We start from the raw sequence: 12,979 nt of genomic DNA, 5'->3' as shown, positions 1-12,979 counted from the left end.
CCAGCCCTGGCCTTCTCCACAGGCTGAGTGGGAGGCAGCAAACCCTGTGGCTGCCATATTTGCACCTGCCATTCCCCTTCCTGACAGACTCCTTCAGGGAGCCAGGGTCTCACTTCTCCAGGACAGCGAGTTGTTCCCCCTTCTCTAACAGCTCACTTGTGGCCCTACCAACTAGATGGGTTTAGCTATGGTGTGAAAGTACATTTTATCTGAGGACTGCAAGGCCATCTCTTCCTTCACTCGGGGATGTGTAGGAGTCCGTGTGGTGAAGCCGGGGCTCACCCCACCCCATGGGAAGAGGTCCAGTACACTAACGGGGCTTGCAGGGCAAACTGCCCCTCCGGGAGGAGTTACGGTAGCCTTGTGTCCTCTAGCTCCTCTGACCCACTTCCAGAACGTCATTTCAAAACCAGCTAAGTTTGACCCTCAGACTCTCAAAAAGGAAAAACAAAACAAAACTAACCTTTCCTCCCTCTGTAACAAAATCTGGCCTTTAAATTCCCTCCTAGACCAAGCCGGCTGTCCACTTAAGGGCACTGGAGCTGTACTCTTCAACTAGGTCTCTTTTGCCATGGTGTAGGACGCAAGACTCTTTTTTTTTTTTTGGTTTTTCGAGACAGGGTTTCTCTGTGTAGCTTTGCGCCTTTCCTGGAACTCGCTTTGGAGACCAGGCTGGCCTCGAACTCACAGAGATCCGCCTGCTTCTGCCTCCTGAGTGCTGGGATTAAAGACGTGCGCCACCACCGCCCGGCGACTCAGGACTTTTTATATCCAAGCCTTCATGGCCTTGTTATAGGACCCTCAGATCTGAGAGGGATGTCATATGTGCCTCACCAGACAATTATTATTATCGAGACAGGGTTTCTCTGTGTAACAGCCCTGGCTGTCCTTGAACTCATTTTGTAGAACAGGCTGGCCTCAAACTCAACAGGGACCCTGTGCCTCTCCAGTGCAGAGATTAATGGGCCACCCCCCCCCCCCACCAGTTTCTTTTACGTTAAGCCCCTGCTCAATCTCTGGCTTATCAAAAGCAGCCACCCTTTGCCTTAATAACTCTGCTCCAGGAGTCCAGGAAGCCCATGAGGGTTTTTACCATGAAAAGCCAAGAAAAAAAAATCCCATGTCTGATAGTGTATCTGTCTTCCACTTATCTCTCTTCCTTCTCTTCCTTCTTCCTTCTCTACTTCAGCAGGGCTCCCTCTGAACTCATAACCTGGATGACTATCTTGCTAAATATTTTCTACCAACACCAATGAGCTCATTTCTTTAACCTCAGTCTATGGAACAAGCTTGACCCCTGACCTTCCTTGCGTCATATGGCCCCCTCACTGGTTAAGTTAACCTGTGTCCCTGAGTTCTGCTAAGGGTACACTCTGACTAAAGGCAGTCTCTCCTCCCTGCCCTTTCACCCCCACTCCTCCATTCCCCTTTTTTGGAAATAGGGTCTCATGCAGCCCAGGCTGACCTTGAATTCACTATGTGGATAACCTTGGACTTGTGATCCTCCTGCCTCCACTTCACAAGTGCTGGCATTACAGACCACGTGCCACCAGGACCTGACCCACTTATTCAGAGCTGGACACTGAACCCAGGCCTTTTGCATTCTAGGCAAACTTCACTGGGCCACATCTCCAGCCTGTTCCTCAGTGTCACAGCGCTTTCCTGTGACTGCCTTCTTGGTCCCGCTCTTGCCTGAGTCTATCACTTGGCGTTATTTTTTATTCTCCTTTAGATACATGTTATGTGATGTGTTTATAAGACAAAGTCCCCACAAAAGGACTGACTTCAAGCTGTCCCGTGAATAGAAAGAATACACATAAATTTAGTCCTAACTCCTTTTGATTTGTAAGGTGTTAAAAAAACAAACAAAACTGGGGCTGGAGACTGATGAGACAGTTAAGAGCACTTGCTGCTCTTGTGAGGACCCAGGTTTGGTTTCCAGCACCCACATGGTGTTTCACAACCATTAGTAACCCTAGCCCCAGGGTATCCAACCCCCTCTTCTGACCTCTCAGGGTGGTAACCCCCCCCCATCTGACTTCTGAGTCTGGTGAACATACATACATATAGGCAAAACCCATACACATGAAACAACTAAACCTAAAAAAAAGTTTTTAATCTAAAAATTAGTTATTTTAAGTTTGTAAGAATAAAGGGTTAATTTAGCACTATAAAAACAATGCCAAGCCTGGCAGTGGTAGCACGCACCTTTAATCCTGGCATGCAGGTGGATCTCAAGCAGGCAGATCTCTGTGAGTTCAAGGCCAGCCTGATCTACAGAACACGTGGCAGGACAGCCAGGGCTGTTACAAAGAGAAACCCTGTCTCGAAAGAAAACCAAAGCAAACAAACGAGCCACCAGATAACTTCGGTCAGATATTAAAAATGTTAGCCACTAACAGTTGTTTGTTTACTACTACCTTCTAGCAAGACCTTTTTCTGTGAAAACAAAAAGTGGCCCGTGTCCAGGCTTTTATTACTGCAAAAGAAGAGCCTACGTTCTGTCAGGGATTTTATAAACAAAAGTATGACAGAGAGAAACAAGGGTGGGAAAGAGATAGAAAAGGTTGGATGCTCAGAAACACCTTTCTGATAAAAAGTTCATAGTTTTGAATAAAAAAAGATTTTGTGGGGCCATTGAGATGGTTCCGTGAGGCGAGGTGCTTGCTGCCAAGCCTGATGACCTGAGTTCAATCCCTGGGACCCACATGGTAAAAAAAGAGAACTGAATCCTACAAGTTGTCCTTAGAGCTCTACATGTGTGCTGTTGTGCATGTATGTGCGTGCACACACAAGTACACAATTTAAAAATAAATGTAATAAGACAACTTTTAAAAGGGAGGACTTGTGATGTTTTATACAAACAATTAGCACCTCACAAGTGTCAGGAAGACAAGTGGTGGTGTAAGATTTCCTACCAACAAGACAACTCTCCTCTTACCTATTCAAATATGACCCCACACAAACAACCCTGGAGACTTCTCTAAAAGTAGCCATTTCCCCTCAGGGAGCCATTCTTTATTAAAACAAAACAAAAAAACGCTACTTTTATCCCCATTCCTTGGGCTCATCATCTCTAGCACAACACCTAACATCAGGAAACACTGAAACAAGGACTTCGGCCATGGGCCAGAAGGTCAAAGTGCCTGTTACCAAGCCTGACACCCGAGCTTGATCCCTGGGACCAACTGTAAGCTGTCCTCTGACTTACTTCCACATGCGTGTGACATGCTACGTGTACACACACAACATAAAAATAATTAAAATGCTTCTAATTCTGAAGCCAGTGAAATCGCTCTTCAGAGGTAAGAAAGAAAGAAAGAACTCTTTTTCAAGTAAAAATTGAGGAAATGTATTCCAAATAGACCTTAGGTCAGAAACTCAAATCCAAATTTAAAAAGAAAAAAAAAGAATCAAGAGTAATGGATGCAAGATAAAGTCTCTCTTCTCTTTTTGCCACACTTAGGGTCGAATCCTAATTAGGACTCTGATTTTCTTAACCTTTTTTTTTCTTCTTCTTTTTTGAGATAAGGTCTTACTATGTAGTTCATATCGACTTTGAACTGTATCTTTTTGTCTCATACTCCAGAGGCTCAGGCAGAAAGTCAAGCTCAAGGTTAATGTGACTGCATAGGAAAAGCAAGGAAAAGAGATATGTCGTGCTAACGCTTAGAAGCTAAATGAGCTTCTTTTTTTTTTTTTTTTTTTTTTTTTGTTGTTGTTTTTTCGAGACAGGGTTTCTCTGTGTAGCTTTGCGCCTGTCCTGGAACTCACTTGGTAGTCCAGGCTGGCCTTGAACTCACGGAGATCCGCCTGGCTCTGCCTCCCGAGTGCTGGGATTAAAGGCGTGCGCCACCACCGCCCGGCATAAGGAAACATGAATTCTGAATTCTTTTTTTTTTTTGGTTTTTCGAGACAGGGTTTCTCTGTGTAGCTTTGCGCCTTTCCTGGGACTCACTTGGTAGCCCAGGCTGGCCTCGAACTCACAGAGATCCACCTGGCTCTGCCTCCCGAGTGCTGGGATTAAAGGCGTGCGCCACCACCGCCCCTAAATGAGCTTCTTAAAAGGTGGTGATGGAGGAAGCCTTTAATCCTAGCGCTTAGGAGGCAGAGGCGCAGATCTCTGAGTTCGAGGCCAGCCTGGGCTACAGGGTAAGTTCCAGGACAGCCTGGTCTACAGAGGCATCAAGACTAAACTACCAGGCATAAGAGGGTATTCCATAAAAATAAGTCTCAACCGTCGCAGAAGTGAAGGGACCAGACTTTGAGGTGAGTCCTTAACAGCAGAGCACTGAAATCAGGAGACAAACATGACAGGAATGTTGGAGAAGCAGACAGCAGTGACCTCTGCCAGAAACGGGCAGACCTAACAGGGGAAATAAACGTTAGTGATGCAGGGCCATAACTGACATCCCAAAACTGCACTATCCAACAACGAACTGTATGTTATTCTCAAATTCACATAGAACAGTAGCCAAAAAAGGTAACCTCCTGGACCGTGAAACAACGGACGTAAATATCAGCAAGGCTAGAGGTGGGTGCCAAGCATCACTGCCCTGCTCAGCACCCACCTTCTCAGGACCTCCCATATTTGCTAGCCCAGCTCTGCCAACGTCTTCCGGGCTTCGGTACAGAGGCAGGGGTGATCAGATCATTGGTTGTTGGTGATTAACTCAGTCTCTGGCCCTGCCCTCACTTCCACCCCTCCAATCCCAAGGTTGGTCCTGTGGTGACCTGCCTTGCCTGTTGAGGACAGATCACATTAGCACAAACTCAGGTGTGATTGGCAGGCCTCAACAGAAGATGCAGCTCTCACCCCTAACATGTAGTTCCACAGGAGCCCGTGCCAGGGTGTTCCTTACTGTATCGCAATGACACGTATGGGTGGGGAGAAGCCAGGAGCTTTCTCGCTAAGCTCAGGACCAACACAAAGATGCTGATATGGCCACTGCTTTTTAGCATCGTCCTGGAAGGCCCAGCTAGTGTAAGAGAAGAAAAGGAAATACACAGAGTAAGACGGAGAAATAGAAACACAGGCTGAGAAGCAAAAATAAAAGTGTCTTTGCCCACCAATTATCTGACTGTAGAAACTCAGGGAATCTAGAAAAAACTTCTGGGAATAATGTGCAATTATATTATAGCAAGGATTAGGATACAGTGTTACGTATAAAAATTATTCACTTTCCTATGTGCTACCAATAAACAACTGGAATTTTATAGTTAAACCTAAAATAAAATTCACATTTGCATTAAAAAGGGAATATTGGGTATAAATCTAACGAATTATTTATGCACACATTTTAAACATTTACTTATTTAGTGTCATATGTGCGTATGTCCGTGGGCACCTGTGTGCCACAGTGTGCAACTGGAAATCAGGGACTACTTACGGAAGTCCGTTTTCTCCTTTCCACCTTGTGGGGTCTAGGGATGAAACTCAAGTCATCAGCCTTGGCAGTAAGTACCTTCCTTCATCCTTGGCAACAAGTACCTTTACCTGCCCAGCCATCTTAACTTTCATAAAATATGCATAGGTTTTGAGGGAAAGTACCAAACTAGGTAAATGATAGCACAGAACCTAAATAATGAAGAGATATTATGGAGAACCATATCGTTAGTATGTCAGTTCTTCCCAACTTGATCTACAGATGCAGCCCTGAGCCTGGCAGAGTGCCACCAGATACTCTGGAGACAGTGACAGAATGGTCGTAAAGAACACGTGGGGAGGGTCAGGGCATCTGAAATAGTTAACACCACACTAAAAGCAAAGCTGGTGAAGCATTCCACTTCCAGGTCTTACTACAATGCTACAGCAGTGATTATCTTGGACCACAGACCCAATGTAAAAATACAAAGCTGTAAAACTCCTGGAGGATACAGAGAACATCTAGGTAACCTTGATTCAGCTAAGAGCTTTTACAAGTCATAACAAAAGCATGACCCACATAAGAAGAAACTGATAAGAAAGAATGAGCAGGGCCCTGGCAGCCCACTCAGTTCAGATAAGGAAGAGCTCCTTTCTCAGGGAAAAATAGAAAATAACACAAACAAACAGAAAGCCAAAATGAAACTAAATAAAAACCAAAGTAAGTTGAGAACTTGTCCTTTTCATGGGCTCTTCTAAATTCCCAGGCTGGCCTCAAACTCCAGGCAGCCCTCCAGCATTGCATGGCCTCCTCCCACTATGCGGCACTTAGAGTCCTACCTTTGATGAGCCCTTTTAGACTGACAAAATCAGTACTTAACAGGCATGCAGTAGTACAGATCTGACCCTGATCTCCAAAGAAGGGACAAAACAGTTGCCGGCAAACACCTACCACAGTAATGGTCTGCAGGCAAGGAACCCTGCCAAGCCAGAAGGGTGGGATTTCCAGGCCACCATCTCATACACACTTCCGAGACAAAATGAAGGATGGGTGATAAGGAGCATTTACCCTGTTTTCCGCAGGTCTGGATTTGTATAACAAACTCTCCTTAATCCCTGTTTCAGGGTGGGAAAGGGGTAGTGTTGAGCAGCAGAACATTCAGATTTCAGAAACAGACTGACTTCATTCAAACTGAAGCCTTGGGCTGGAGCTGGCCCAGTGGTTAAGAACACTGGCTGTCTTTCAGAAGACCTGGGTTTAAGCTCCTGGCACCACATGGTGGCTCACAACTGTCTGTAACTCCAGTTCCAGAGATCCAATGCCCTCCTCTGGCCCTGGTGGGCACTAGGCATGCACAGACATACATGCAGGCAAAACACCATACATATAAAATAAAATGAATAAAAAATAAAACTGAAAACTTCCATGGCTGGGGACATTGCTGGGGGTAGCATGTGCGTGGCATACGCAAAGCCACTGGCACCTCAACCAACCAACCAACCAACAAAGAGACCAACTTCTTAACCCATTGTTAAGAGAATAGACAGATCAGATTGGGAGAAACTGTATCTTTGCGAAATACCAACTCATGCAAAGACATATCTGAACTACACAAAGAGCTTATACAGCTCAACAAAAGGGAGAGAACAACTTAATTACAGATGGGCCTGAGAGCTGGAGATTTATCAATCAGTAAAACGCTTGTCTTGAAAGGGAAGCCAGAGTTTGACTGCTAGAACCCACACTAAAAAAAAAAGCAGTGTGTGTGGAGGCACAACTGTAATCTCAGTGGTCAGTTAGCCTAGCTTACTCTGTGTGTGTGCCCGTGTGTGTGCGTGAGTGTGCGTGTGTGTGAGCACACACAATGAGATATGGAGACAAGAAGCCCTTCAGTCAGCTGGCCTGGAGTATGCAGAACGGCAGAAACAAGAGAAAGCCTGCCTTGAAAACTAGGTAGATGGAGAACTGACTCCTAAAAATTGTCTTCTGATTTCCACACATGCACTGTGGTATGCCAACACTCTCTCTCTCTCTCTCTCTCTCTCTCTCTCTCTCTCTCTCTCTCTCTCCCTCCCTTCCTCCCTCCCTCCCTCCCTCCCTCTCTCTCTCTCTCTCTCTCTCACTAAAGATAAAATGTAGAAAACCAGAACACTAATAACTGGAAGTAAGATGAGCAGGGGCAGTCAGGAGGGACAAGAAAACGTTACCCTAATAGGCTCCTGAAAACTACAGACATTTTCTGGGAACCAACTTGAAGTCAGGGTCTGAGAGGGTGGAGGATAAGCATCCTGTTCCAGGAGAATCTGCCATACTTTTGGAGGGCAGTCTGATCCAGCCTCAAGCCCACAGGCCCAGATGATCCACTTGGCGTAAACTGTTCATGAGTAAAGGGCCTGGCTAATAAAAACGATTGAACAAACTTATCAATAGCCCTCTTCACTTCAACCTAAGAAGGGACCAAGGCAATCCTTCTCCAGTGAAGGAACCCATCTGAGCAGAGACTAGTCGGAGCAAGAAACCAACAGCAGGTGTGCTGGCAGGCCCGGGGACAAGGTGAGAGTCCTCTCAAGAGCTCCTGCCCAGAACCTCAGGCCTGGGGACAAGGTGGGAGTCCTCTCAAGAGCTCCTGCCCAGAACCTCAGGCCTGGGTACAAGGTGGGAGTCCTCTCAAGAGCTCCTGCCCAGAACCTCAGGCCTGGGTACAAGGTGGGAGTCCTCTCCCCAGAACTTCCTGCTTTCCCGCAGACTCCCAGGCCTAGGAGTGGAGACACAGCCAGAGACTGCCTGACCCCTGTTCACCATCCCACTTCCAGGCTGCTGGGCTCGAAGTCTCACACCTCCCCAGGGCCTTCCTTGCAGGGGCCTCACCACTGAAAAACAGGCCTCTCCCCTAGGGTCATGGCCCTTTAGGCTACTGTCTACTTACTATTCTCCCCTCAAGGCTAACTGGTTTTTAAAAAAGCAACTGTCCCTGACCTTGTCAATGCTCACATCTCCTACACTACCCTGACTGGGCTCCACCCCCACAACCCCAGTGAGCCTGGAGACAAACAAGCACCTTTTCCACACAGCCCAGAGACCCTTTCCCTCTTAACCCCTTCTGGAAATGGAGCCAGCTCAGACCCTCCCTCACCCAGTCCTTCACACACTCTGATCTCACACCTCAGTTTTAGGCTGGGTCCTGTTCGGAGCCCTGTGCTGGTGCCTGAAAGCATCATAAACCCAACTCCCCTCAGCAGCCTGTCCCAGGCCTTGGCTCCTGGGGGTGAGGAGGGACCGTCCTCCCCGACAATGCTTTCCTTCTCAGGCCCCAGCCAGTACCTCTGCCTGCTACTTTCTCTGTCTCCAGGCAGCTCTTGGCATCATCCCTACACAGCAGAGGGCAATCCCCTACCTCACTGAGTAATGCTGCCTAAGACCAGCCCATCCCTTTCCAACACACAAGACAGAATGAGAAACAACAGAATTCCACATTTGAGAATCTGAGCTTTTAGGTCCAAGAACACACAAGAGTGACGAGATCCCCAGCAGGATCAACAGGCCACGTTCTATACGCTCAAGGCCAAAAGAACTCTTACTACTCTGGAAGAGGGGCAAGTCGTGGCTAAGGCAACCAGAGTAGAACTGGTGTAAGAGGCAGGTACGGTGTAATTCCTTCAAATCAGACTCAAGAGCTGCGTTTAAAATCAAGGGAAAACAAAAACAAACCCTGTCAATCAAACTGGCCCTCTCTCAAAACTGCACTACAACATGAACTTAAAATAAAATAAAATAAATTACCAGATACTGGGCCTGATGGCGCATGCCTTTAATCCTGGTACTCAGGAGGGCGGCAGGTGGATCTCTGTGAACTGGAGGCCAGACAACCTCTATATAACAAGTTTTAGACCAGGCAGTGAGAACCTTCTCAAAAACAAACAAAAAGGGCTAAAGATATGGCTAGGTGACTAGGAGTACTTGCTCTTCTGGAGGACGCTTTTTCAAATCCCAGCACCCATGTCTGAATAGCTCACAACTGCATGCATCTAACTTCAGGGAACCCATTGTCCTCTTCTGGCCCCTGCTAATAAATTTAAAAAACAAACAAACAAAACTAAAACACAAAATCCTCTAAACCACTAGATAGTTCCAAAAAGGACAAACTTGGACACATAGACAGTGGTGAATAAAGTAACCAGCAGAATATTAATTTTAACACTAAATATTTAATGGTTACTTGGAGAGGTAAAAATATAAGCAGTACAAACCAAAACCCTACACTATCTGACCTGGGGAGGCTAATACATGGTAGCTAATCAGCTCTATATAGTCACAGAAAGATGAATGCTACACATAAATGCATTCTTATATTATATTATATTAATTTTGAGATGAGGCCTCATGTAACCCAGCACGGTCTTGAAATCTTGACCTCTTTGTCTTCCGTCCCGTCCTGAAGGCATGTGTACTTCCACACCCAGCGTTACGTCTGTTTTTAGATACTAACAGACTGAGCATGGTGGCTCATGCTTGCGATGCCAACACTACGGCCAAAGCAGGAGGACGGATGGGTTAAGGCTGCCGGGGTTACACGGTTGTGCTCCAAGCTAGCTAGAGCTGCGGTGTGAGACCATCTCCAAACCAAACATATCAACAACAAAAAAGGGAAAGGCTAACAAATTAAAAAATAACATTTCCAACTTATTGATAACGATAATCATAAGTAGATCAAAGTACTTTATAAAACAACTCTTAAAGTCAATTAAAATTTATTTATAAAATAAAGCAACATGACAAGACTGAAATTAAGGGGATAGGAGTAATATGTAGGTGGGTGTGGTGGCCCACACCTATACTCCCAGCACTTGGGAGGACAAGGCAGGAGGATCATCAGTAGTTCAAGGCTAGACTTAGCTACCCTGTAAGAGGAGAAAGGAAGGGAGGAGGAGGAAGCCTTGAACTAGAAGCAATGATGTTAAATCTTGAGACTCCAACTACTCAGAGAACTGGAGGTTGAGGCAGAACAGAAAGTTGGAATGAAGCCTGAGAAACAAAGTGAGAAAAAAAAAAGAGGTCTTTCTAGGAGAGAAAGGTTTTCTGTGCTTGTGATCATCAAGAAGACATACACATCTAACAAGGTTTTGGAATCTAAAGCAACAGCTGACGGATACAGGCAAGTGTGGTGGTTCAGGTGTGGAATTAATCTTGGAAGTGGAGGCTGAAGGATAGCCTTACGTTCAAGGCCAGCCTGGGCTACACAGTGAGACCCTATCTCAAAAGACTAACCACAACCAGTAACTCGACAGATGCACAGGAAGACAGGCACCTCCGGAATGGCAGTAGGTGTTCAAGAGAGAGCCTCACCTTTCTAGAAGTCAGCTGACTTCGGACCTTACCGAAGTTAGGCAAGAGCTCTGCTGACTCACACCAAGGCCCAAGGTCTCAGTCTCAGCCCCGAAGAGAACAATGGAACCAGCCAGAGGAGAGGACACTTTCTTCTGAACTCAAGTCAAAAGTAAAGACACTTGCTGACAAGTGTGACAACCTCAGTTCAAACACTGTGCCAGCCACAATGAAATCTCGACATTTTTCAAAAGCAGGCTTAAAGAAAACATAGCATTAAATCTCATTATAAAACTGAAAATAACTCCAAAAAGTATCTCCCCTCTACCAACCTATCTATACTTCAGGACCATCGCCACCATTTAAATAAGTAGAACCAGAATAAGTAAAACCAAAACAACGAGAAAGAAACAATATAATAATAAGGGAAACAATGTAGACAGAACCAGGGCTAATTGTTCAGAAAGGTCTGGGCTAGTGGTCACAGCAAAAGGGTACCAAAAGCAACCTTCTGGGTGAGAATTTACCAAAGCAGTACACCCAGATCAGCTTGGGACTGGGGCTGCTCTTCCTAGCATGCATCTCAACTCTCACAGGCTTCGCTATCTCCAGAGGTTCAAGGCCCTGGAAGTTCTGCTCCAGCAGACAGGGCCATCATACCTGTACTGGCAAATGCTGATACAGACAAAGTGAATGTGGTCAGAAAAGTTTTCCATATACACTGAACACTATCCACACTGTCCTCACTCTGTAAGGAATACCTACAAATCAAAATACATTTTTTTTTTTTTTTCTTTTTGGAGTCCCATTATACATCCCTGGCTGACATGGACCTATGTGGACCAGGCTGGCCTTGAACTCACAGATCCACTTGCCTCTACCTCCTGGGTTCTGGGGATTAAAGGTATGTGCCACCATACCCAGCCTAGAAATCAATTTCTAAAAGTAAAATAAAGGGCCAGGTGAGACGGCTGAGGAAGTAAAGGCACTTGCTGCCAAGTCCGATGACCTGAGTTCAATTCCTGGGACCATGTGGTAGAAGGAGAAATCATGCCCCAAAATTGTCCTCAGATCTTCGTATGTGTGCCATAACACTCTCCTGACCCCCATATACACACAAAATAAATGCAATTTTAACAATTAAATTAAAAAATTAGTAAAATAGTGGGAGAACCAAAAACATAGCCAATTAATATTTAAAACTTACACACTAATTTTTTTTTTTTTTTTTTTTTTTTTTGGTTTTTCGAGACAGGGTTTCTCTGTGTAGCTTTGCGCCTCTCCTGGAACTCACTTGGTAGCCCAGGCTGGCCTCGAACTCACAGAGATCCGCCTGGCTCTGCCTCCCGAGTGCTGGGATTAAAGGCGTGCGCCACCACCGCCCGGCTGTAATTTTTAAAAATACCAACAAAGAATAAAATTTGGGAGGTATGTAAAAAGTTTTGTTTTGGTTTTTTTTTTTGAACTCAGATAAATGGTAATCCTCCTGTCTCAGCCCCCCAAGTGCTTGAAGGACAGGCATGATAAACAGTTGGTTTATCTAGCATTTAATCTTTATAGAAGAGGGCCACCAAGATTGCTCAGCCAGTAAAGGCGTTTGCTGCCCAGCTGCCCCGAGTTCCATCTCTAGGACTACCACGGGAGAAGAGGAGAACTGCCTCCTGAAGGCTCTCTCTGGCTGCCCAGCTGCCCCGAGTTCCATCTCTAGGACTACCACGGGAGAAGAGGAGAACTGCCTCCTGAAGGCTCTCTCTGGCCTTCACTCACATCTCACGAGGTAGCTCAGGCTGGATTTCAAAACTCAGTCTTTAGCATTCAGTCCTGGGATTACAAGTATGAGAGACCACACTCAGCTTTCCTAAACACTTGAAAAGAGTTAGTTTAGCCAGAAGGTGGTGGAACACTTTAATGCACCACTCCGGTGGCAGAGGCAAGTGGATCTGTGAGTTCAAGGCCAGCCTGGTCTACACAGTGAGATGTGAATGAAGGTCAGAATAGAAGACAGCCAGAGCAAGATAGTGAGACCCTGATTCAAACCCTAGCCCAGTTCAAAAAAAAAGTATCTGTACGTTTTATTTTCCTTAAGATCCTTCCCCCTTCAATGAAAAACCTTTGAGCCAAGCATCTGAGACCTTGCCTGCTGACTTGATTTTTTATTTTTGTTTTGAGAACAGGGTTTCTCTATGTCAGTGGCTATCAACCTGTGGGTCGTGACCCCTTTGGGGGTTGAAGGATTCTTTCACAGAGGCTGCCTAAAACCATCAGAAAACAGATATATGCAGGGCAGTAGT

At 45.8% G+C, this 12,979-nt stretch overlaps 1 protein-coding gene across 7 annotated transcripts in view; it reads right to left on the bottom strand.

Annotated features, from left to right (window-relative positions):
• Positions 1–12,979, bottom strand: part of Thap4 (THAP domain containing 4) — a 43,550-nt gene that overhangs the window by 26,127 nt on the left and 4,444 nt on the right. The window lies entirely within an intron of this gene.

This window comes from Peromyscus californicus, unplaced genomic scaffold (genome assembly GCF_007827085.1).
Source record: "Peromyscus californicus insignis strain IS unplaced genomic scaffold, ASM782708v3 Scaffold_21__1_contigs__length_65335640, whole genome shotgun sequence".
Taxonomy (NCBI): Eukaryota; Metazoa; Chordata; class Mammalia; order Rodentia; family Cricetidae; genus Peromyscus; species Peromyscus californicus.
The sequence above is the reverse complement of the archived record's forward strand: the minus strand, read 5'-3'. Positions and strand labels throughout refer to the sequence as shown.